Source organism: Patella vulgata, chromosome 4 (assembly GCF_932274485.2).
Source record: "Patella vulgata chromosome 4, xgPatVulg1.2, whole genome shotgun sequence".
NCBI classification, from domain to species: Eukaryota; Metazoa; Mollusca; class Gastropoda; family Patellidae; genus Patella; species Patella vulgata.
The window spans coordinates 84,847,480-84,874,311 of NC_065882.2; the positions used below are offsets into that span (position 1 = coordinate 84,847,480).

Consider the following 26,832-nt stretch of genomic DNA (forward strand, 5'->3'; position numbering starts at 1 on the left):
TCAGTATCCACCAAAGGGACACAGTGTTTTGCCATTAACTGTACAAATTATCAAAACCCTACATCAAAATTAAATGGAATAACCTTCCACAGGTAAGAAATTCACAATTGTGATTATATTATTTTAAGAACCCAGAATGTTAGCGTTCAGACTTCAGCGTCCTGTGTCAACTGTGTGTTCTACTTCTAGGCTGGCCTACTGTTCAGTGTTCGTGTTGTCGTACACTAATAGTTTATTTTTAATACGGTATTATTATAATAATGTAACACTGTTGACCTAGTCTAGGCCTACCGCTTACTAAACATAGCCAATCGTATCTTTTTTAGAGGTTACCCCGTAAAGCAGCCTATGATGTAAGTTGACTTGTAGTGTTGTTGTTGTAGGCCTAGTTGTACTTTCACTTATTATTTAGGCCAGAGTCACGAGAGTGAGTAGGCCTAATCAGAATGAATTTTACTAATTTTAGTTCAAATTCACAAATTGTACAAAAAAAGCTACTTTCCCGAACTAACCACGAAACTCCCTATCATTCGCTTGTATACTATTAAAAAAAAGTAGGGGATATTTGATTTTTAAGTGTTATTAAAGTCACCTAATGAAACTGACGAAGAAACAAATGACAAAATGAAATGAAGTTCACATTCATCGATTTATTCCAAATGATCGTTAGACTAAGTAAGGCACAGACTGACCATTATAAGGGTAAAATGATACCCGGGGTCAAACAGCAAAGTTACCACAGCATCACAACCAAGTCAGTAACGGGTAAATCCTCCTCTGTTTGCCAAACAAGCATTGATCCGACGTGGCATACTCCTAATGAGACGTCTAAGGTCATTTTGGTCCAGATTGTCCCATTCCTGTTGCAACGCAGCAGCAAGTTCTTGGACATTGGCAGGACGTTGTTGACGTTGACGTAACCTCTGTCCAAGCATGTCCCAGACATGCTCGATGGGGGAGAGGTCGGGACACAGTGCTGGCCAAGGTAATGTGGTGATGTTCTGTTGTTGGAGGTAACCTGTAACGATCCTGGCCCTGTGACATCTTGCGTTGTCATCCTGGAAGATGAAACGGCGGCCATGACGTCGTGCGAACGGCACAACATGGACTGCCAAGATGTTGTCCCGGTAGTACTGGCCTGTAACACGCCCTGCAACAACATGTAAAGCCGTTCTTCCAGCAACAGTGATGCCTCCCCACACCATAACAGAACCACCCCCAAATCAATCATGTCTGATGACGTTTACGTCTTGGAAGCGCTCGTTTCGACGACGCCACACCCTCCTACGTCTGTCCAAAAAATCAACAGTGAACCTTGACTCATCTGAAAACATCACATTGCTCCAGCGTCGATTATCCCAGTGTTGACGATCCCTACACCAACGACGTCTTGCCTGAATGTGATGATCTCTCAAACAAGGGATCACGCGAGGACGTCGGGCGCGAAGGTGACCCCTATGCAGTCGATTCCGAATCGTCTGGCCACTCACTCTCACACCAGTGTCTGTTTGAAGACGAGCGCTGATCTGATTTGCTGTGATGACACGATTTCTCAAGGCCAAGGTACGGATAAATCGATCCTGGGCTTGAGTTGTCGCCCTTGGTCGACCTGAGCGTGGTCTGTCCTGTACAGATTGTGTATCACGGTATCTGGACCATAGCCTGCTTATGACAGACTGAGAAACATTCATCGTCCGCGCCACAACCGCCTGTGTTGTGCCGATCTGTAGCATGCCAAGGGCACGTAACCTTTCATTTTGGGTAAGCCGACGCATATCAAAATTTGTTTTCTGGTCACTAAAATAATTAAACTGATGTTTCCACCCTGGAATTCAATGCCACAATGACTGTAACATTCAAAGTCAGAGTCGTGCAAATCTTGGGTTGGACCCCCATGATGATCCCAAGCATCACCTGCATTCCATGCGGTAGCTATTGGTGCGTTTGGGCGTCACATGTAACTGGAAATGCTTCTTCTGTTAGGTTCTATAGTGACTTTTTTCGTAGTCATTTGCATATTTTAGTATTATGCCCCCAAAATCAAATATCCCCTACTTTTTTTGAATAGTATATTTGTAATGTCACTGAGTGATGACTGTTGTCGACTAGAACCTTTGTGTTTGTAAATTTAGCCTATTTTTTTAGAGTATTAGTGAAGTTTAGTATTAATACATGTACTATTATTATAATACTATTACTAGCCTACAGTAGTGTGAGTAGCATACTATAGGCTACAGTACCTCGTGAGTTAAGGTATAGTATAGATGTAGGCCAGCTTACTGGTTATATGTTAAAGTCATATTATTTATTATGGTACTTGAATGAACTTTTAATAATCTAACCAACCTAGCAATTTAAATTTAACTAAATGAAATGAAACTTACAAAACAAGTTTGTCGTAATTAAAATTAACAATGGGCTGGTAAAATATAAACACATTTTTGCTTTAAATTAGATTTCCCAATAAACAGAAGGAGCTGAATAGATTTTTAATGTGGGAGAGAAATTGCAGAAGACGAGACAAAAAGCCATCGATTCGATCTCTCTTGTGCAGCGTTCATTTTAATAATGACTGTATGGATAGAACTGGACAAGTCGTAAGATTAAAGAATGATGCAATACCGACAAATTTTGATGTGCCAGAACACTTACAGGTAAACAAATTACAAACTTTTATTAACTCATAATTTATAGCAGATAAAAGTGACCCCCCCCCCCCCCAAAAAAAAAAAGAAATTATGAAAATAGACTTTTTGCTTTCCATTGCACATAAACAGTAAATTTATTACAATATATGAATAGGCTTATATTATATTTTTCATTGTCTGTATCAAATTTCATGTCATACAATTTCATATAATTATATACATTATGCAATGAGCTAAATCTTCCTATTGCAGGTCTTTTTTTAAGCCAGAAATGTTTTATAAAGTTTTAATTAGACATTTATTAACACAACAAGACCATAATAAACTCTCGATGCCATAGGATATATCTGATAATTAAGTGGATTAGGATAGTTTGAAGCCATATTTTAATTTAATTCATAAGTGGTGAAGCAAGGCTAAGCTTTGAACAATTAATGCACACATTGTGTCAAACCTTGGAACAATTTGAATGAAATTTTCAATATATTCATTTTGCATTCACTATTTTCGAACTATTATACATGTAGTAAGAAGGCCAGCTCTGTATCGAAATCATTCATGTCATAAACCATTATTCAATTCTCATATATATACATAGGCCTACATTTATCATTCATCTGAATTATGGCATGTATCAGTGGTAAGTATATCTTATACATACTTCATTCTTATCAAAACATCAGTCATATTAACAAAGCTGGTTTTAGGTTGGGATACATTCGGTTAAGAGCTGGAATTATAAAGTAATTTGCAATAAGCGATTGCCATGCAAGATTCCCACATTTTGAAAGAGTTGGACAAAGAACAAGCTAAAAACGAATGTGATTTTTTGTGCAATGAGTTTGCATTTAACTTTGGTGGCTACAGGAATGAAATGTCAATTCGAAGGGATGATTCTGATTGTTATTTGCAAAGTTTCTGTAGTATAATAGCAATACATCCTTGAACAGTGTTATAGGAAGATGCAGGTTCGAAACCAGCCAGGAACTCATTTTCATATTCATTATCATCCATTTTTCATTCATTTCATTCATATTCAGCCATCAGTGTTAAATTCATCAATATCTCATCTCTGTTTTGACCCTGAATCAATTTTGTCTTTTTTTAGTATCAAAAATATGGGACAAGAATAAGTTTGTTACTACAAGATGATTTCACATTTTGTATTCTTTTTTTGTGTTTGTATTCTTTTGATCAATTATATATCTTGATCACTTTTTTAATTTCAGACAATTTCTTTTGGTGAACGACAAAGCAATAACTCAAAAAGAGCGAAACTTGAAGATGTAGAACCACATTTTGAACCAATAAGTACATGTATATCAAGTTCAGACAATTTGTACCACAAGAAGGTAAATGTATATTTTAACATTATCGAAGAAATATATCTAAAACTTAAATTTTCATACAGTATTACATATTTATACCAGGGAGCAGGGCCATGTTGCGTTACTTTCTTTAGATTTAATAATAATAAACCGGTTACAGTACCATACATATAACTGTACAAGGTGTTCATATGTAAACATTGTATTTTCAACCATAATTTATCAATTTAATTCTGGGGTACTGATTTCAGGAAGTTTCCTTAATTAATGTTGAGGGTTTCTTCCTTAACTTTTCTAATTGAATACCTTCTTAAAAATTAAGGTGCAATTTGTACCTTAAGTGCTTAAAGGCCATGAAAAGTATACTTGTGTTTAAGGTAATCCTATTTTTTTATTTATTCCAAATCGTCATCTGACAGGCTTTTCTCATTTCCCAGGTCCTATAAATTACTCTGGCAGTGGTTATTTGCAGACAAATCTTAACACTGAAATATTTGCTGTATTTACAACATAGTGAATCAGTATTTTTTTTAGCAAGGGCTAGAAATGCTAAGAAATTAATAATAGACACTTCACAGTATTTAAACATTTAGTAGAGGCACAATCTGATTAAAATACAGATCTATATTTCGTTTCGTTTTTTTATACTTTCGATGGACTACACTACATGAAGATCTGACAAGTTATATCCGTAAGTCATGTCAGGGTTCAAAAGACCGACCTTTGACCCTATGACATCAGACATTTGATTAATCAATCAGCATTGATGTTACTAGTGGATTACCCACAGTTCCGTGCAAAACACGCCTAAAGCTCACCGTAACAGACCGTTTCATTGACTTATCCCTGACACCATTCAGAACACGAGTTAAATAACAACTCTTCCAGATCCTAGTGTAGTAAAGACAAGTAAAATGAAATTTTGAACTATAAAAACGAAACGAAATAGGATCTGTGTTTTAACCAGGTTGATAGAGGCACACAAAAACTGTACAAAACAAAATTGAAATGAGTAATCAAGGACAAAACTGATCCATAAAACAACCAGTAGCTGCCAGACAGGATACACCCACATTTTCGAGAGATGGATAGAGAACAAGCTAAAAAGGAGGTGATTTTTCCTACAATCAAGGGCCATAATTCAGGAAATTACATTCCGATATGCCCGAATATCGAAAAGAACCGAGATCTTTGGATTATAAGCATACATTTCAAGTTTAATCGGATAAAAATTTTGACCTCTACAGTGTTCACAAGCTAAAAACGTGATAATCCATGAAGTTACAGTCCGATACATGCCAATATCAAAAGTAACCGAGAACATTCAAAATAATAAAACCCAGTCATGTACATGTAACTAAGAGGTGTCAATGAAACCGAGTACTACTACCTAAATCTATTTGTGAGAATTTCAATGAGAAGTAATATCATAGATAAATTTCATTAAAAATCTATTACAGATATACCATTAGATTTATTTAATAAACCACATGGAGAGTATACAGAAGAACAGAGAAATTTTAGTCTACCTCTTCATCTACACTCCCCAAAAGCATATGAATTCCTAAGAACAGTATTGCCCCTTCCTGCAGGGCGTTCGTTAAGGAGGTATGTTAAAAATATTTTTTAATTTTCTTGATTCTGATAAAATCTTCATAAACAAAATATAAAGAAATTAAAAATGGCAATCAAGGCATTTTAGAATTCACAGAAATTTTACATGTTTAAACATACATGTATATGTGCAATTTCAGATGGTTAGAAAACATAGAGGCAGAACCAGGTATATCAACCTGTATGATCAACACACTAATTACCAAAAAAGATGAAAACCCTGATGAATACACACAGTAAGTAATTTTGGATTAGATATTCTTGTAACAAGTTTCCATGTGTGAAATTAAGGTTTGATTCATTATCATATTCATTATCATCCATTTTTCATTCATTTCATATTCAGCCATCAGTGTTAAATTCATCAAGATTTTTATAGATAATTTCACTTTAATGTGTGTGTTTTGGATGTCAACTTTTTAAAATATAACTTTAATTTTATGTAATTTTACTTTAACTTGAAAGTATTATTAATTCAAAGTATGTATACTTTATTTCAGTTGCAGCTTAATGCTAGATGCAATGGCTATTCGAAAACAGGTCACTTATGACAGTCACGCTGGTAAGCTAGTTGGGTTTGTTGACTTGGGGACTGGGATTGATGAAACAGATGAAGCCAAAGAGGCTCTAGTTTTTATGTTAGTTGGAATCAAATCCAAATGGAAAGCTCCTGTGGCATATTATTTAAGTAAAGGATTACAGGCAGAAGTGCAAGCTGGGCTTCTTGTGGGATGTATCGAGAAGCTGTCGGAGTGTGGTTTTGTCATCCACTCAGTCACAATGGATGGACATGCATCCAACATCAGTATGTGTCATTTGTTGGGATGTAATTTTGAATACCATCAGCACGATCCCAAACCACTTTTTCAATTGCCGGGAATTAAACACAGAATATGGGTTGTAATGGATGCCTGTCATATGGTTAAATTAATCCGAAATGCACTAGAGGCCTATGGAACACTCATGTCTGCTAAGGGTGCCATAAAATGGGACCACATTAGGCAACTCAATGAAGTTCAAGAAGAGATATGACTCCGCTTAGGCAACAGGCTTTCAGCTAATCATTTAGCCTTTAAACAACAAATAATGAAAGTAAGTTTTTAGTCAGTAGTGAGAAAAAAATATTTTTATTATGCAATTTGCCAAAGACCTTGAAATATTAGAGAATCATTTTATTTGCTATAAACTAGTGAAATATTAGAACTTGCACAAATCTACAATGTTTGCAAATGTACCATAAACACTATTCTAAATTAAAGCTCTATCCTTCTAGACTTAAAGAAAAATGTATACTTTAAAGATACATTATGGGAGATAAAATAACGAGAAGGCAGTTCTCGCTATAATAGTTAAAAACTAGATAGTGTAAAGGTAATTTGCTGAAAATTTCAGTCAAATTGATCCACTATGAGCCGAGAAAGAAGCGGGTGAAATTTTGGCATAGTCTCTGTCATCATTACTAAAATCATTAATATAAACAGCTTAGTCTCGATTATCCACTTTTATTGATTTAATTATCAACGGCCGTTAGCGGCATATAGCAATCTAATCCAGCCAACATTTTTCAGTCCACAAATTAATAAGTAATATTAACCAATCCTTAAACATAGGTTTTAATTATTAGATTGTAAATTCATAATCTTTTTTCCTCAGGTATCACTTGCAGTGCAGACATTGTCTAGTTCTGTTGCCCGAGCATTAGAAACGGCTGAAGAACTTGGGGTGCAGGGTTTTCATCTATGTGAACCAACTATAGAATTTATTGAGGTAAAATAGTAAAAAAACAAACATTTTATTATCCTATCCTAAATATTATATGGAACTTTATTACTTAGCATAAATAGTCTGATACACAGTTAAGGCGCGCACATGACACAGACTCCAAAACAATATAACTCGTTCATTTCAGGTAATTGATAAACTATTTGTCATTTTGAATAGCCGTTCACCTTATGGAAAAGGTTATAAGAAACCTCTTACACCACATAATATTCAGTTTATTATGGAATTTCTTATAGAAACAAAGTCTTATTTGCTGTCTCTAAGAACTGCTGATAGAATATTAGTGTCGAGTAGTCGAAGGTGATACTAATTATGATGTTGGTTTTAGATTTTATTTGGAGTTAAACCTTGTTGAATATTATTACCTGATCTATGAATTGTTTATTTTTAAATGCATGATTATTACAGGAGTTATTAATTAGTGAACATCATTTATATATTAATAGTACAACTGGTTTTGTGACACTACAGGTAGGGTTACGCCATGACTATCCTTCGTCACGGCACCAAATAAGGAATTAGATGTTCCTGCAAAAAAAGGAATTAGCTGTGACACTATCGTATAGAACAGACAGTACAATGAAACAATGGGACATTATACTCTAATGATGTTACTTGTATCAAAGTAAATTTTCTTGTCATTCCTGGTGGTTCACTTTTAAGATATTTACCGAATACAACACATAACAAATTAACATGTTTACATATCCATTTCACTAAATGTATCCATTAATTCTGAACATAAACTGTAATTATTAGTAATTAAAAGATATTTATTTTGTTTAACAGTTTTGTTAAAGTGTTGTATTTAATTTCTGTTTTTCCTTTTTACTACATAAACATATAGCTTCATTGAATGTTTGGTTATGTTATTATAATGGGTAATCATTATTATCTTTAATGAAGTCATCAATTTATAAGCTTACGTATATTGGCATATTTCTGCCTTGGCATAAAATATATTAAATGAAAATATTTTATTCAAGTTGATCTTTTACACAAACTTATAACTGAAAATAGGAATCATTAACAACTGTATTTTTCTTGTATCTTTTACAAACAAAGAATAATAATCTCTTTAATTGCTGCAAATTTCAGGAAAACAGGATTTATGGGAATGGTCATAAATATAGACAGCATCCTTGGTTTGTCTTCAGATCTCTTTTATACTGATGTGCACCCACTCAAATATCTACTGACATATAAATTTAGCCAAGATCACTTGGAACTATTTTTCAATGCTGTACGTAGAATTGGTAAGATTTTTATAAAATATATATGGGCAAATATCAAATCCACAAACATTTATTTGAATAAACAAAATTAAATGTAGCCCTGTTGTGTTTGCTAAATATATAAAAAAATAAGACAAGTCTTTGATATTATTGTAATCATTATATTCTTGATTAAAACATACAACATACATGTATTGTAGCCAAAAGTGGAAATTTATTGAGATTCCAGCTAGTAAAAAAGAGGTATCCAATGGCAATGAGGGTAACTGTCCTCTGAATTTTATGGTTTTACACGATACAGCTCTTCCTGAAATCCTGCTTGAATGTCATCAACAATGAAATTTAAGAAGTGGCATATTGAAAAACACACACCTGAAAGGCAATAAAACAAAATTAATTAGTGCTCTTGAAAGATAATAACCATTTATTTGTTGTATAATCAAGTTTTTAACTTTTTTTTGTAGGTGGCTGGAATAATAACCCCACTGTTATTCAGTTTAAGGCTGCATTTAGACGCCTTATATGACGCGCTGGAACAAGTACAAGTGGATCCAGTGGCAATGTAGTAGGAATGGACGACACAACAATCATTCAAGCTTCCACTTCTACATATGTCCCATCCACGGTTTCCAGGAATGATGATGATTATCATATGCCTTTAGATGTTGAAAATGTTGATAATTATAATAATCTAAATGTAAAACAGAGTTTATTAGTTGATAATGTTCTTGTATATATTTCTGGATATGTTGTTAGGAAGGCACTACCACAATTAAAGTGTGATATTTGCCGATCTGTTATTGTAAACCCAGTGACTAGATATAATAATACCCATTTTCTTATTACCATTAAAGATAATGGCGGTTTACTTAAACCATCAGATGGATTAGTTAAAATTATTACTGTAGCTGAGAAATTGTTAAGATGTATGTCGTCAATAAATACACCAGCTCATAGTTGTACAATGTTAAAATTGTAGGCTGCCGTGTTAGAAGAAGTTGGGGGGGGGGGGGTAGATGTTCTTGAGTTAAATTCACACATAGATGATACGCATTCAGGCATAGATAACCATTACTATGATTTAGTAAGACTTGTTGTAGGAATATTTTTTAAATTACGGCAATATCACATTGTCAGACTACACAACATAAAATTAAAAGCCAAAAGTGTTCGCCAAAAGCTAACTAAGAGTATTCTGTTTATGGGACAATAAGATTGACATGTCACAACATAAATCTGTATTATATATTATGTGTCATGTCTTACTAATAGTGGTCACATCAAATGCTTATTTTATGTTTAAAATATTATTCATTATTTGTATACTATTTGATTTAACTAAAATGATCAATTTTGGGACACAATAACCCTCCTTCTAATTGAGCTAGAATGTTCAAACTTGGTGTCAGTGTTTATTAGGTGAATACCTTGATGGAGTTCGAAGATGAGCATTTTAGGCTTAGGGTAAGCAGAGATAAGCATTTTGATTGGTTGATGATTTGGGACATGATAACTTTAGTTCTTATTCAGGGATAGTACTCAGAGTTATGAAACTTGGTGTATAGTTTCATTACATCAATAGCTTGACTAAGTTCGATAATGAGCATTTTCTGCTCAGGGTATGTAGCGATAAGCAATTTAATTGAGGTGGAATGTTTAAACTTGATGTAGATGTTCATTAGGTGACGAGTTCAATGATTAAACATACATTATGCAAGAGTTAAATCTGCCCATTGCAGGTCTTTCTTTAGGCCTGAAGTGTTATCTCAATTCTTAATTAGAAATTAATTAACTTATCCAGACCATAATCAACTCTCGATATCATCGCTAGCCTGCAATATTTACTGGATTAGGATCCAATTTTCTGCTCACCTTTCATTTATTATTTAATCATGAAATGGATAATTGAGACTATGTTTTTTTTATCGTACAGACTTTAGTAATGATGATCGAGGCTAGGCCGAAATTTCAATCGCTAAATACTTGGTTCAGATTGAATCAATTTGACTGAAATTTTTAGCAAATTGCCATTACATTATCTAGTGAGAACTACCAGCTTCTATCTAACCTCCCATAATGTATCTTTAACATTTTCTACTAAAGCTAAGCAGAGCTAGGTAATTTCATTGGTTGATGCTTTGGGACAAGATAACTTTGATTCTAACGGAGAGTGATGAAAATTAATGTATAGTTTTACTACCAGGTACTTCAAAACCTTAACTGAGTTTGATTGTGAACATTTCCTGCTTATAGTCTAAGTATAGATAATCACTTTGATTGCTCAAAACTTTTAAAAAAGATATGTGCAATTAATCAATATGTGTCATCTACTTATTTTTTTGATTTCGGCAGGGACACCAGTCTCACTGATGGCTAATTTCAATTGATTTCACTGAATTATTATTATTACATACAACATAGAAGACAATGAGATTTATTTATATTGTTTTTAAATGACAGTATTGAAAAAGAAAATCAAAACAAAAATCTGTTCGAATCAACTTGAAAACTATTTGAATATTTGTGTAAGCATTAATTTTTGACTTTTTATATGCTCACATTTTCATTTGGGCATGTGTTGTTGTTATGGTTACATATTTAAGAAATCTCAGACAAGATTTCAAATATTAAAATATAGTTTTGTCACATGGTTATGGTTGCAAGTTTAAATTTTTCGAGAATATTTCTGCATTATAAATATAATATTTGTATTTACCTTTACTGTAGGCCTACTTTAATATTTAGATGTTGAATACTTATCAATTGTTTCCCATTACTTCATTGATTTCATCATCATATTCATCATACTAAAAATAAAATTAACCAGTTTTTTTAACCATAAAAAGAAAAAAAAAAAAAAAGAAAGGGGGAGGAAGGCCTATGGAGCCTCCCTAATCCAAACTGGTAAAGGTATGATGTTGTTTTTATTTTATCACTGCTTCATAGCTCAGAAGGTCAGATTTGAATGGATAAATATAACAGGTGAGGTATTATTTGTCCGCTTATTAATAGCCCAAGCTCCATGCTGGAATGTTGGGGGGCGGAGCAGTGCTTGTTGTAAACGTAGCTGATGCGAAAATCTACATCATCATTGAAAAATAGATAACAAACTTCATCTCTCAACACATCAATAGGCCCATATCTCAACGTTTTTACTAAATAAATTTTAGCTATTGCCTATGATATTCTCGTAGCTACATTGAAAAAGAACCGAGGAAAGGTAGGTTGACCTACCCTTGATTCTTATATAGTCTCTCAGAATAATAAACTACGGGCGCCTGTATAAAAAAGGGACTGAAGAAATATTTTAATACACAAAAGGAAATAACTTACCTACCGGTACCATTAAAATGCAGTATAGGCCTAAATGACGGCCTGGTTTGAAAACATTCTTTCGTACGTAACTTGAGCCTGCCTAGGCCTGTACGCCTATCTTTTTGCTGGACGGACTTACGACTAGCATATTATTTGTGTGCTTTGTCGATCATCGAGATTCCATAAATTCAAAAATAAAATACCAAAATCATGGCCCATCCATCCAGTGATTTTAATTTGTAGATGAAAATAATAAGTTAATTTGGACATGCAGACATGGAATACGTAACGTAATATGTTATGTTTCATCGTGGCTGCCAGTAGGCCTACAACGCCTATAAACTGCTTCGCTTCGAGAGTCATTCCAGAAAATTGAAGAATAAAGATATATATTAAGTTTTACAAACCGGTAGAACAAAACCTGTGAGTATGATGTATGGCAATGACTTGTTTTACGACCCTTCTTTCTTTCAAGCGTAACGTGAAACGAAGCTGGATTCATTGAGTTCACCGCGCGCGACGTCAACAGAATCAATGCACAAAGATGGCGGTCGTATTTACATGTCGCGGGTCACGTGACGGCCATTCTAGTCTATTTATATATTTCTATGAGAATGGTATCTTTTACCCATTCTACACCTCCACGTACCATTTTATAGACCCATTTACACTAAATAGGAAATATTATTTATCCAGATATACTTCAAACACCTTTATTTATTTTTCTAATACTTCAAAAAAAAAAAAAGTTCTAGAATTCAATTTGCAGAAGGAAAAAAGTTAATATTGTGGGCTAACTAACTCGCACCGATGTCACCCGCGGTCAGGCGAATATAAGATTTAGATTTAGAGCTGACCGTTCTTGCTACAATATTTCACAAATAGATAATGAAAAATGTGTAAATTTTAAAATTTAATTCAAATTACTTTATTCTGAGTCAAGTTATCACATTTTGTAAAATGAAATGAAATGAAATGGGGTTTAACGTCCTACTGTTCTGCTCCTAACCTGGGCTAATGAAGACGGGCATACGCCATACAGTGTGCTATGAGGGAAATTTTGCCCGGACAGCGGCACTATGGCCTTCTCTTATATTGAATTCCAACTGCCAAGGGATCTTTTACGTGCACGCCAATGTGTACACGGGACCTCGGTTTTTCATCCCATCCCAACGACTAGACAGCTTTCCTTGTCAGCCCCTCCGTCCTGCATCACTGACAAGGGAGAACCACGCCGGAAAATCTGGATGAACTTTCTCGGCCAATGCAGGGATCGAACACCCGACCTCCAGGCTAGCGAGCTAGCGTCTTACCCACTTAGCCACGCGATCCCCATCACATTTTGTAGTTTTGACAAGATGTGTGCATTGATTAATATCGTAACCACGGTACTGGTATATTCTAGTCTTAGGCCCGCTTCTCCATTTTTAAATTAAATCATTAAATGGCCAGACTACTTAAAATCTTGAGCATCCGGTGGCATTAAGAGTTGGTTATGGTCTTGTCATGTTAGTAAATGTCTATAATTGATAATTTACATAACATTTAAAGATACATTATTATTATCATATTCAAATATCATTTTCTCAGTATTTATTCAATACAAACGTCAAGTGTTTGCTAGGGTAAAGGCTTTTATCGTCCACTCAACACAAACTATGTCATTTCAGGATTAACGTATTTCAATAATTCGCTTGCGTGTGGGTGTCTTTAGCGGTGGGTAGAGATAAGAGAACCCGCAGAAAACCCGCGAGGTTTGCCAAGCGACCAAACTCAGTATTGGGCGATAAGTTTTAAAAAGCCTGTAAGGATAGCTGCACAAGGAAACCAGACATAGAACAAACAAGACACTGACGTAGTAGAGACAATTTGAATAGATTATAAATAGGCTTCTACTATCCGGGCAATTTGTTTCACAGAGGATTACGAATTTCTTCTAATATCTCTGTAAAAGATGACTGCCTTCAACATGTGACATCACATCACGCGACGTCAATCATTGGCCCAATGACGCGTGCATTGTTTACATAAGACGTTACTGAATAGGGCAGAATGCTGACTTTTACTCATTTTAATACCCATTTACACTAAATAGGAAATAATTTTTACCAACAAATACTTCAAACATCTTTATTTATTTTTCTAATACATAATAAAAATGTTTTAGAATTTAATTTGTCGGAGGAAAAAAGTTAATAAGTCGGATAGATGTGATCCTTATCAGTGATTGTAGCGGCCTAGCGAATATTCACTGCAGATCAATGTGCTATCCGGGGTGGACAATTCTGTTTTATCACATGATCCTAACATTATTAATTAAAAATCGGTTTGACCTATGACGTAGTGTGGGGGTTTAACAATACCTCGCATTAATAGATTGACTCAATCTAAATCTCCTAAATGGACGGTTGGATAATTAGCTTGATTTGGGTTCCAAACTTTCGTTGTCGTAACTTTTGTCGATGCCACAGAATTTTGTATCGAAGAGTTTGACTTTCAATAGTATAAGGATTCTCAACCAGTGTGCCGCGAAATCTTCCTAAGTGTGCCGCGAAATCTTCCTAAGTGTGCCGCGAAATTTTGAACGGCACACTAAGAAAATGCGAACTACGTGATCCCAATTGAGTATTCACTGGTGTCTACTGATAAGTTTATTTAGTTTGAATCATTCTATGTTTCTATAGTCTCTGTCTATGGTTGTATGCTGCCTGACGTTTGCAAAATTCAAATATTTTTCATATATATTTAGCCATGTGTGCCGTATTTTTTTCATGTGTTCCAGGGTGTGTCGTTTGCAAACAAAGGTTGAGAACCACTGCAATGAAATGAAATGGGATTTAACGTCCTACTGTTCTGCTTCTATACTGGGCTAATGAAGACGGGCATACGCCATACAGTGTGCTATGAGGGAAATTCTGCCCGGGCAGCGGCACTATCGTCTACTCTTATTTCGAATTCCAACTGCCAATGGATCTTTTACGTGCATTCCAATGTATACACGGGTCCTCGGTTTTTCGTCTCATCCGAAGGACTAACCACTGCAATAGTACATAGTCTGCTATAGAGAGTTTTAATTTGTATAAATACTCGTTTTTCCATATTTTATTTTATTTTTAAATATTTGATATACATAAAATAATATTATTTAATATTAATAGTGTTACCTGTGATATTTGTTTTTATTTATGTATATTAATATTTTGTGATTTCATTTAATGTGTCTCGTAGATATCAACCATTTGTTTGGCGCAATATGTGGGATAACGGTGGCTAAGTGAGGTAAGGCGCTGGCTCGATAGCCTGGAGATCGGGAGTTCGATTTCTGCATTGGCCGAGAAAGTTCATCCAGATTTTCCGTCGTGGTTCCCCCTTGTCAGTGATGCAGGACGGAGGGCCTGACAAGGACAGCTGTCTAGTCGTTTTGATGGGACGAAAAACCGAGGTCCCGTGTACACATTGGCGTGCACGTAAAAGATCCCTTGAAAGTTGGAATTCGATATAAGAGTAGGCCGTAGTGCCGCTGCCCGGGCAAAATTTCCCTCATAGCACACTGTATGGCGTATGCCCGTCTTCATTAGCCTAACAGAACAGTAGGACGTTAAACCCGATTCCATTTCATTGGCGCAATATAGCCCGGTTGGAGCTGATGTGTCATAAAACATCATTTCATTCATTTCATTTCATTAAATCTATTCTTCAGAATTAGTATCTTACTAGTGCGGTTCTCCTACACTGTAACAAAAATTTCCGTGAAAAAACGTAAAAAATTCCGGAAACAAAAATTACCAGGAAAATTTTATCCGTATTTGTTTTTCCTGTAATTTACAGAAATTCCTTCAATTAACATAAATTCCATTTTCAAATTCAGAAAAAAAAATTGGTATTTTACTAGTGCGGCCCTCCTATATTCGCATTCTTCAGAATTGGTATTTTACTAGTGCGGCCCTCCTATACTTTTACCTGTATGTAGAGTTTTAGAACTTCGTGATGTAGACAGCTCTCATTGTTGATAACACTCACCCCGTCGATCGCCCGGCAATAGCCATCAATGTATTATAATTTTGGCGATTAAAGTTTAGATCTTGCGATTTTTTTGCAAAAACCTATTTCCTTGCCAAAATCTTGTTTATTTTTTTTTTTCGTCCACCCGTTTTGATCCGTTACAGTTGCTCAGTCATTATTATCACTCAATAATAGGGCTATATAATGTCAGTTAATCAATCTTGGATTAATGTGGATTAATAAGAGTAGTTATAAGCTAATTAAGATACAAAAGATTTTAAAATCTAGACATATATATGTGACTGTCGTTAGTTTGTCTGTCTTTTCATGGTTGGCGTCTACACTAGGGCTGTCCCGAGGCTGAAATTTGGGGTATATTGGTAGCTCGGACCTGGTGGCGTTGGCTACCGCTTCCGGTTTCGAAGTTATGATCCCCGGGATTTGGGCCCCGCGCGAATTTCAAGCCAGGCATCCTTCTATACTCTTAAAAAAGTAGTGGATATTCAGAAACAATACAAAACTGCGGAAATGCACTGCTGTTTTTATTAGAGGTAACCAATGTATGTTAATAACAGGCCAATTGCCTATACATGAACATAAACAGTTCATATAGGCGGCTTAGCTGACGGCCCCATTTTATTCGCAAAGAGATACACCGTCAAAAGTGAAAATGGACGTTTTTGATTTTTGTCTTAATAATGAGTAATTGCTCCACAAATCCTCAGACATTCAGCAATTCGTCGTGGTATGCTCATAACCAACCGTCCAATCACGATTTGGGGCAATCTGACCCACTCCTCTTGCAGTGCCACGGCAAATTCTTGCAGTGTTGTCGGTTGACGTTGACGTCGACGAACACGTCTCCCTATCAAATTAAACGTAACACACTAAAGCAACGATACGCTAAGCAGTAAATATTATGCAAGAACCGATAGGAAAGCAAACATGGATAGATAAACCAGCACGCGACAGTTTTCTTCAACTCTTCCTTGAAGTGTCAAATTTGACGATGAACCCCTCCCACATGTATAGCGCTATTGCGTGTCGCATGTGCAGCTCGGTAGTTCTGTTGGGGCGATAAGTTCTTCATCTGTGAACATACTCTCAACGCATGTGAAATGTCCATGACTATTTATCATATGACAACCTGCATAGGTATTTCCATCCTACCTTTTTTTTAAGAGTATAGTAAAACTACATTTATCTTCAAATACGAACTGGTGGCTTATTGAAAGCTTCCACATCTAATTAAAATGGCGGAGATTATGAACGGTTTTCGGGTAAAATAGAACTCTAGGTCAGCATCGGTTGTCGGGCTTTACTCCTGTTTACTACTCACTACTATTTTTATTCCTAAATTATTAAGTTTTAGCCTTTTCTGAAATTCTATCCCGATTATCTTCCTTATTATTTGTATATTTTTTTCAATCTATTGATTTTAATAACTGAATTATTTATTTTTAGCGATTTTTAACACAGAACTAGCCATTAGTATACACGAGTCTCGGGGGTATATAATGGCCCCAGGTATCACCAAACCTCTAGGGGTTGGGGTGGCCTAGTGGTCTAGAGTGCCGCGCTTCGATCTCTAGCTGGCCGGTCACCGCTGGCTTGCGGCTGTAGTTTCGATCCCTGGTGTGAGCGTATGTGGCTTGGAAATAGGGGTGCCGTCTTAACCTCGTACAGGAAAGATACTACGCGTGCGCTGAGATAATAAAAATGAAAAATAAGACATGTCTGCGATATCACCTTCGGTGGAAGCGGGCGTTAAACACTAAGAATAACAACAACCAAACCTCTGTTCGTTTTTTGATAATTCAACTTTAATTTTTTTTTGTCTCCATAAACACAATAATAAATATCGTACCATTTTGTATTATAAATTTCAGATTATGTGAAGAAATACACCTGGTTACTGAAAAACTAATCGCCATTCTAATTTCATTAAGACAACGTTATGATAAGGTCTTATTTTAGCCGACATCAAGACAACGTTATGATTACGTTGTTATGTTAGCTGGGTAATATCGATCACTCCTTGATAGTGATTAACGTCGTTGATTGACTATATTGACAAACAGTTCTATCAGTCTATTTCTATAGCTAGTTTATGTACACTTGACTTTCTTCTAAATGATTTCCACTCTAAACATATAACCAATTTAATTTACGGCCAATTCACATGAAGGGTCGGCTTTTATTTATAATCGGAAGTAAATATCGGAGCCCTGAGCAAAGACACTATCGTTATCAAATATCCATTAGAAAGGAATTAACTTCCAGCATTTATACCTTCCATCAACGTCAGTCCGTTAAATGACGTCACATTCAAAGATCACCTCAGCACGTCGCGGGGATATTTCGTAATCCGATATGTGATATAGGTTTTGGACCGGTACCGGCCTTATTACTGTCCATTGTACTGGGTTAAAAATAAAATGCTGTATTTTGTTAAATCATTCTGATACCCTCTAATCTCCCAGAAATAAATCTGGACCAAAAATATGATCCCTCGTGGATGTCACCCAGTCTGCTTACTGGTAGTGTTTTATAATCTAAAGTAATTCAAACAACAAAACGCTGTGGACACTTACAGCTACCAAATATATTGCAAATTTCAGTCAAAAAAACGTTATTTGGGACGATGTTAAGGCGAGAATTTCATATTTTCTAAGAAAGTCAAAACATAATTAGTTCTATGTCTTTGCTCAATAGATTGTCAACTCACTATTATACGATCATAGGTATCATTCTCACACATAAAAACTATTCACCCCGAAAATAATAACGCAATTACCTCCCTTGTTTTTCTTCCCCCGCCCCGATGGAATAGCTATCTTCAAACGTTTGAATTTGAAGTTGAAAACGATATTTTCTCAACTGGCAATAGTGAATTATAGGATTAATAGGATTATTCTTTAACAAGGTAGGACTGTTTATCGATACCATCTATTTTAAGGCTTTATTTTAATACATTTTAAAAATATAACTTAAAAATATGAAATTATCGCTTTAAGACTGCTCGAGTTTTCCCAATTCTCCAATACCATTGCCACAATAATAAACCAAGTCGCGAATTTCACTCCTTTAATCGACGTTCTCCGTGAGTGCCGTCCATTTTAACGTTTAACGATAATATGGTAGACATGGTCTAATTCACTCAATATCTAAACCATCCAATGTCTAGAGAGTTGATTATGGGTTTGTCATGTGAATAAATTCTAAACAATGATTTATATAATATAAGACGCCAGACAGATAATACACACTGAACTAAGTGTTTGTCGTCTGGCCGACATTTCCTGCTATTGTACGAGTTTGTGGGAGCAGAGGTTTTTCACTTTGACTCTAACTATTTAGCATATATTTCTGACTGATTTTAAATCAAATGGAATAGGGTTTCAGTCTTGGGCTAATGAAAACGGGTCTGATTTTTAAAGGCAAAACGTTCGTCCTAAAAGTTTTGGTGTGACCATAACTTTAGTCTGTATGTTTATCATCTCTTTTTGTCAATGGAGCGGTGAATAAGTAATTTACGTGAATGACAAGATCAGTGGATAGAATTAATCATTGAATTATAAGATGAATAATATGTTGATACACTTGGGTTGTCATCCTGGACCAGAAGTAATAAATAGACTTACTGTCAACGAATAGTTTCACATGGGGGAATACCAAAATACCAGGCTGTCAGAGACCTTCAATCATCTTATTTAAGATTCTTCGAGTAATGTTGTTTCTTTTTCACCCGGTAAATAACATATCCTCATGTTTTGTGGTTTAAATGCAGTTATAGTTTTTCTTTGTTAGTAGGGGCGGGGGGGAGGTAGATGGCCGAATGGTTAGCACGTGTCAACTGGCGTATTTCGAATCCCCGATTGTACGTGACAAGGAGTAGGGTCGCCTGTCCAACCAAGGGGGTTTTCTCTGGGTCCTCTGGATTCCTCCCACGCGCAAGCGAATTATTAAAATAAAATTAAACCATATGTTAGTCCCAAAATTACCTAGTTTGCGTCGAGTGGACGTTAAACCTCTCTCTCTCTCTTCTTTGTTGTGTACAAGGATCTGACTTGTTGATCATCAGATTTAAAGGAGCTAAATCTCTATTCTTTGGCACCTAGTAATGGACATAAATGGGTAGCAACGCATATAATATAATATGAATGTATATAAACTGATTTACATTCAATCGTTTCTGTTTTTACTGTAAAATATCCCTACGCGTAAGCGAATTATTGAAATAAAACAAAACCCCATTTCTCTCTCGCTCTTTAAGAGTGATAATGCCGTTATAAATGAAAAATATGAGGCGTTTTTGTGAACCGATTAGATTAGACCGATTAGCTATTATACGCATTTGTGAACCAAGTTGATTATGCTAATCGTTACATTTGTGAGACGATTTAACTCAACTGATTAGGCAAATCGACCTAATCGTCCCAGGAGGTGTTTAGGCGATTAGATTTGACGTTTTCAAAATGGCGGAATGTTCGACATCGTAAGTAATTTTTAATGCTTATTGTTGTTTTTCTCCATAAAAAATGTTTTTTTAAAACGCATTTGATGTGTTTAAAGTAGCTAAGTCTCTAACTCAATATCATCCAAAATCTTCAACATTGAAAACACGATTTATTTGTCAAATTATATCAACATTCATGTTGTGATCTTAACGGGAAAAGATGGGCTTTTGATATCCAATATTTAAGACAAAATAAACATTTTAGCATTGGTACACGAATCGTGTACCATAATGCGCTTCAGCCCCAGTTGTATCAAGAGACTCGAGGGACGAGGCTAGACACATTGCACCAAATCAAACGGCGTATGTAAACTGGAATAACCAGACGCTAGAAATTTGCACTCGCTTGAGACTGCTGGCTTATTTCGCCGAACATAACGGATTTGAAATTGGAGTAAAAACGGAAACCATTGAATGTAAATCAGTTTATATACATTCATATTACAGTATTATATGCATTGCGACCCACTTTTGTCAATTTCTAGGTCCCAAATGTTAGCGATTTAGCTCCTTTAATGTTAACTTTATAGTCCACAAGAATGTTAGATCACCTCTGGCTCTAAGCAATTTTAGGCCCTCTGGGTGCCAGCAGTGTCACTGTAATCTGTAGGTAACTTGGACTACACGTGAAACACACGCCCCCCTCGTCATGTTAGCAGAGACCATTTTTTTTCTGATCGGTGTCCGTGGTGGCAGCCATCTTACCAAATCGTAATTATCAAATTTCACATTTGTGGACCATAGCTAATCAAATCGAAATCATACCAAATCGTACTAGCAAATCAAAACCTAATCTAATCGACTCACAAAAACGCCTAATGATACTAGTTTTATTTGGATTATAGAAGCCGAAGCTATGTTTTAACAACATCAACTTACAGACTACATTAATGGATTAAAATACAACCATACTCTATTAACGAAATCTTACAAATTCCTACATTTAGATATATATTTAATCAAAAGTGAAATCCTAAGTAACCACATGGCTATATTGGTCGGATAAAAAACAAATTCAAAATATCAAAATCAGATAATCTTCGGGTTTGGTCCATTATAAGATTTAAGCGAGGAAATCATAGATCTTCTGTTTCTGTAGTTTTACGCCCGCTTTTATATGGACTAGGAGACAGACAAGCACTAAAAGAGTGAGAGAGAGAGAGAGAGAGAGAGAGAGAGAGATGGGTTTAACGTCCACTCGACACAAACTAGGTCATTTCGGGACTAACATATGGTTTAATTTTATTTCAATAATTCGCTTGCGCGTAAGGGTCCTTAGCAGTGGGAGGAAACCCGAGGACCCGGAGAAAACCCACGAGGTTGGACAAGCGATCCTACACCTTGTCACGTACAACCGGGGATTCGAAACCCTCTACTTGACTCAACGACAGACCTTATGATACAGCACGCACGTGCTAACCATTTGGCCATCCAACCCCTCTCAGACATGCCCTAAAAGTCCTTCGTGAATAAGAGGCTAATCTAACGGTGAAAACGGAAGATCGAGTAGAAAATTTTATCGCCTCCACTCCTTGGTGATAGACGTACAAATACTCATTTGTATAAAGCGGCCATTTTGGTATGAGTTCTGGCTTGTTCGGGAATTTGTTGCTTCTAGTGGTGATAATATTTGTACCGTGCGGTAAGGACGGCCAGCCCTCGATAAACTACTAGAAGGTTTTATGACTCAACAAATACCTTCTCGAAGTATGTAATAAAATCTAATCGGGTGTCGAGATAGAGGTACCTTCTCAAGTACCCGGTATCCTCCCACAGGAAAGACCCCTGCGCATGCGCGTGGCTTGGAAATAGGAGTACCTTCTCAACCTCGTGAGTTTACTCCGGATACTCCAGTTTCCTCCTACAGGAAAGACTCCTACGCGTGCGCTAAGCATAATAAAATAAGACTTGTCTGCGATATCACCTTCGGTAGAAGCGGACGTTAAACACTAATAGAAGAAGAAGAAGGTTCGACCCCAACAACACCGAAATTGTCTCAGTGGCATTGAATACACATCACTTGTTTATATCAATCAGATTAAAATACAGATCTATATTTCGTTTTGTTTTTTATACTTTCGATGGCCTCCACTACATGAAGATCTGATCGGTTATAGCGATAGGTCGCGTCATAGGTCATACGAGCGACTTTTGACCTATGATGTCAGACATTTGATTAACCAATCAGCATTGATGTTACTAGTGGATTACCCACAGTTCCGTGCAAAACACACCTAAAGCTCGCCGTAACAGACCGTTTCATTGGCTAGTACCTCACACCATCCAGAACACGTCAATGATAACAACTCTTCCAGATCCCAGTGTAGTAAAGACAAGTAAAACGAAATTTTGAACTATAAAAAACGAAACGAAATAGGATCTGTATTGCAATTATATAGAATAAAATTACTAGAGAAGCCTATAGTCGTAACGTCGTTCATGCGGCATGTGTATAAAAAACCAATAATAACATGGAACCGAGACATGGAACCGAAGATTTAAAGATGTTATTAGACTGAAAGGTTATCAATAAAAGGAACTTGTAAATTGCTTCTAGCGGTACTAATCAATCAAAGTAAATAACATCGGATTGTTCAATTACGTGAATTATACGATGGCCGATTAATTCAATGATTGATTTAAGAAAACTTAAGAGTTGTTCGTGCATTCGTTTGGCTGCGGAGCCACGGTGACTGGGCGAGTGAGAATGAAATGAAATGGGGTTTAACGTCCTATTGTTCTACTCCTACTGGGCTAATGAAGACTGGGCTAATGAAGACGGGAAAGTTTGAGACAGACATCGAGCTAAGGTCTACTCTTATATCGAATTCCAACTGCCAAGGGATCTTTAACGTGCACGCCAATGTATATACGGGTCCTCGGTTTTTCATCCCATTCGACCGACTAGGCAGTTGTCCTTATCAGGCCCTACCTCTTGCACCACTGACAAGAGGACGTCACGCCGGAAACTTCCGATGAACTTTCTCGGCCAAAACAGGGATCAAACATCCGACCGCCAGGCTAGCGAGCCAGCGTCTTACCCACTTAGCCAACGTGGCTCCGAGTGAGTATGATGCTGGCTTACTAAACAGAATTGATGTCCGTGTTGGCCGATTCATTTGCTCGGGATTTGCCCCTTGTGAATGAGGGCAGAGGGCACGTTAAAGATCCCGCGAGAGTTGAAAAACGAAATAGGAGTAGACTGTAGAAGTCACAGTTTCCCTTCATAGTATACCGCATGGCGTATGGTGCAAAAAGGTAAGAAATGGGGTTTAACGTCCACTCGACACAAAACAAGGTCATTTCGGGACTAACATATGGTTCAATTTTATTTCAATAATTCGGTTGCGCGTAGCTCTTTAGCAGTGGCAGGAAACCGGAGGACCCGGAGAAAACCCACAAGGTTGGACAGGCGACCCTAATCCTTGTCACGTACAACCGGGGAATCGAAACCCCGCCAGTTGACTCAATGACAGACTTTATGATACAACGCTCCATCCAACTCCCCGTGCAAAAAGGTAAGACGTTAATTCCTATAACTATTCTGTATATTTAAATTTAAACCATTATCGGTTTCTGCATTTGATGTTATTTGGAATGTAAAGAATACATTTTCATTATTCAGTTTCCTTGTATGTATAATATATGTTTATGTTTGTTTTGTCTATTGTCATTTAAGGGCAGAATTGTAAACAGGCTGATCGGGTGGCTAAGTGGGTAAGGCGCTGGCTCGCTAGCCTGGAGGTCGGGTGTTCGATCTTTGCATTGGCCGAGAAAGTTCATCCAGATTTTCCGGCGTGGTTCCCCCTTGTCAGTGTTGCAGGAAGGAGGGCCTGACAAGGACAGCTGTCTAGTCCTTCGGATGAGACGAAAAACCGAGGTCCCGTGTATATATTGGAATGCACGTAAATGATCCCCTGGCAGTTGGAATTCGATATAAGAGTAGGCGATAGTGCCGCTGCCCGGGCAAAATTTCCCTCATAGCACACTGTATGGCGTATGCCCGTCTTCATTAGCCCAGGTTAGGAGCAGAACAGTAGGACGTTAAACCCCATTCCATTTCATTTCATTTCATTTTGTAAACAGGCTGCAAAGCCTATTTTTTCACCCTTTTGAAAATAAAGAACTTATTATTATTATTATTATTATTATTATTCCCTTTTCGTATCAAATGGCACTGGTTCATTTATAATTAAGAAAAGGAGCCTGTCAACTTTATGAAACATGGATTTTGTTCGTGCAGCGGTATGATTGCAAATGTCATACTACATGCCATTTATTCCAACAAAATGAAGGAGGTGAGCCTACACGTTTACATGTTGTATATTATGATCGTGTAACGGTATGATTTAAATGTCACACGTCGTTCAAATTGATGTTTCTATTGTCTCCATTCTCTATCATTATGTTTGATAGTCATTTAAAGGAGCTAAGTCGCTAATATTTTGGGACCTAGTAATTGACACAAATGGACATAATAATGTAATATGAATGTATATAAACTGATTTACATTTAATCGTTTCCGTTTTACTCTAATTTCAAATCAGTTCTGTTCGGCGAAATACGCCAAAAGTCTCAATCGAATGGCGATATCTAGTGTCTGGTTATTCCAGTCTACACGCACAGTATTTATTGCGCATGCTCTCCAGATAAGAATATGATGTTACTGTTTGACATGACTTGTGGAATATGTCCAGCCTCGGTCTTCGAGTCCCTTGTTACAAATGGCACCTAAACGATTCGTGTACCAATGGTAAAATGTTTAGTTTGTCTAAAACATTGGATATCAGAAGCCCATCTTTTCTCGCTAAGATCACAACATCAATGTTGATTTAAATTGACAAATAATTCGTGTTTTCAATGTCGAAGCCTTTGGCTGATACTGAGTTAGGGACTTAGCTACTTTAAGGAGTTTGGGTGGCCGCCGAATGGTCTCTTCTTCTCTTACTGTCATTTGACCACCTACCGGGCCATAATAAAACCTTGCAATATGTTTGTTAAAACGGGGACAAAACCTGGATGTAATAAAATGAAGAGTCCAGGGGAAGAACGAGCGGGTTTAATTACAACTTCAAAATGATGTTTAATACGAATCATAATTACCAGTACAACAACTGACTTCCACTTTTCAGCCACATTAAGGTCAAATAAAGAGTACGATGGACGTATTTGTCCGGGAGGCCATTTCAGAAGGGCCTTGGTTCGATGTGACTCCGATCGTTTTTACCTGAAATTGATTGTTCCACAGAAAGCTTATACAATTTGCAACCAGATGGCGCCATTAACTGGGGTTGGTTGAAAAAGTGACTTAGATCGTTCTTCCCCGGGGCCCTTCAAAGCATCAATGAAATGCACCGAATTGGTTCATTATAAAGAAAGCTACTTTAGAAAGATATTCGAGACATCTAGTATATCACATATTGAGAATAATGAAGTTAAATTACGCTTTAATTCATGAAATTAAAAACAAAATGAATAGTGTATTGTAATTTGTATATAAATTTATACGGTATAATTAAAGCTTAATTTACCTTTTTTGTATTCTCAATATGTGATATACTAGATGTCTCGAATGTTCTTCTAAAGTAGCTTTCTTTATAATAAACCAATTCAGTGCATTCTCTAGGTGGATACGACGCTGGCTCGCTAGCCTGGAGATCGGGTGTTCGATCCCTGCATTGGCCGAGAAACTTCATCCAGATTTTCCGGCGTGGATCCCCCTTGTTAGTGATGCAGGATGGAGGGCCTGGCTGGGACAGCTGTCTAGTCGTTCGGAAGGGACGAAAAACCGAGGTCCCGTGTACACATTGGCGTGCACGTAAAAGATCCCTTGGCAGTTGGAATTCGATATAAGAGTAGGCCATAGTGCCACTGTCCGGGCAAAATTTTCCTCATCGCACACTGTATGGCGTATGCCCGTCTTCATTAGAGCAGAACAGTAGGACGTTAAACCCCATTTCATTTCATTTCATTAATGATTTTATTACATCCCAGTTTTGTCCTTGTTTTAACAAACATATTGCGAGGTTTTATTATGGCGAGGTGGGTGGAAAAAGTGCTACCCCCTCCCCCCCAGTCCACGCACAAGCGAATTAGTGAAATAAAATTGGACCGTATGTTAGTCGTGAAATGACCAAGTTTGTGTCTAGTGGACGTTAAACCCATCTCTCGCTCTCGCTCTCTCTCTCCCCCACGGTTCTTACTCTATATCGATGAAGTTCTCCACCTCAAAGAGTCATCATCAATCTTGTGGTCGCCCACTCGACATTTTTTACCTATAAAAACCTCAATATAATATCATAGAAATAACATGTAAGTTTTATAAATAACCGTTTAGAAGAATGGATGCAGAGAGATCGATCACTGACTGACATTGGAACCCAGTCAA

At 36.6% G+C, this 26,832-nt stretch overlaps 2 long non-coding RNA genes across 3 annotated transcripts; one reads left to right on the top strand and one right to left on the bottom strand.

Moving 5' to 3' along the window:
• The first annotated feature begins 5,518 nt into the window (after positions 1-5,518).
• On the top strand, positions 5,519-9,608 carry LOC126818302 (uncharacterized). Of its 2 annotated transcripts, none has more exons than XR_008788033.1 (6): positions 5,519-5,584; positions 5,731-5,826; positions 6,091-6,682; positions 7,244-7,357; positions 8,471-8,628; positions 9,072-9,608. It is a non-coding gene; the product is annotated as an uncharacterized LOC126818302 (long non-coding RNA). The 2 variants fall into 2 exon arrangements; XR_007679187.2 differs by having other exon boundaries at positions 6,091-6,395.
• LOC126818305 (uncharacterized) lies at positions 8,813-12,442 on the bottom strand. The gene is made up of 3 exons (XR_007679190.2): positions 12,330-12,442; positions 11,324-11,414; positions 8,813-8,979 (listed from the first exon to the last, which is right to left on the bottom strand). It is a non-coding gene; the product is annotated as an uncharacterized LOC126818305 (long non-coding RNA).
• Between the last annotated feature and the right edge of the window lie 14,390 nt (positions 12,443-26,832).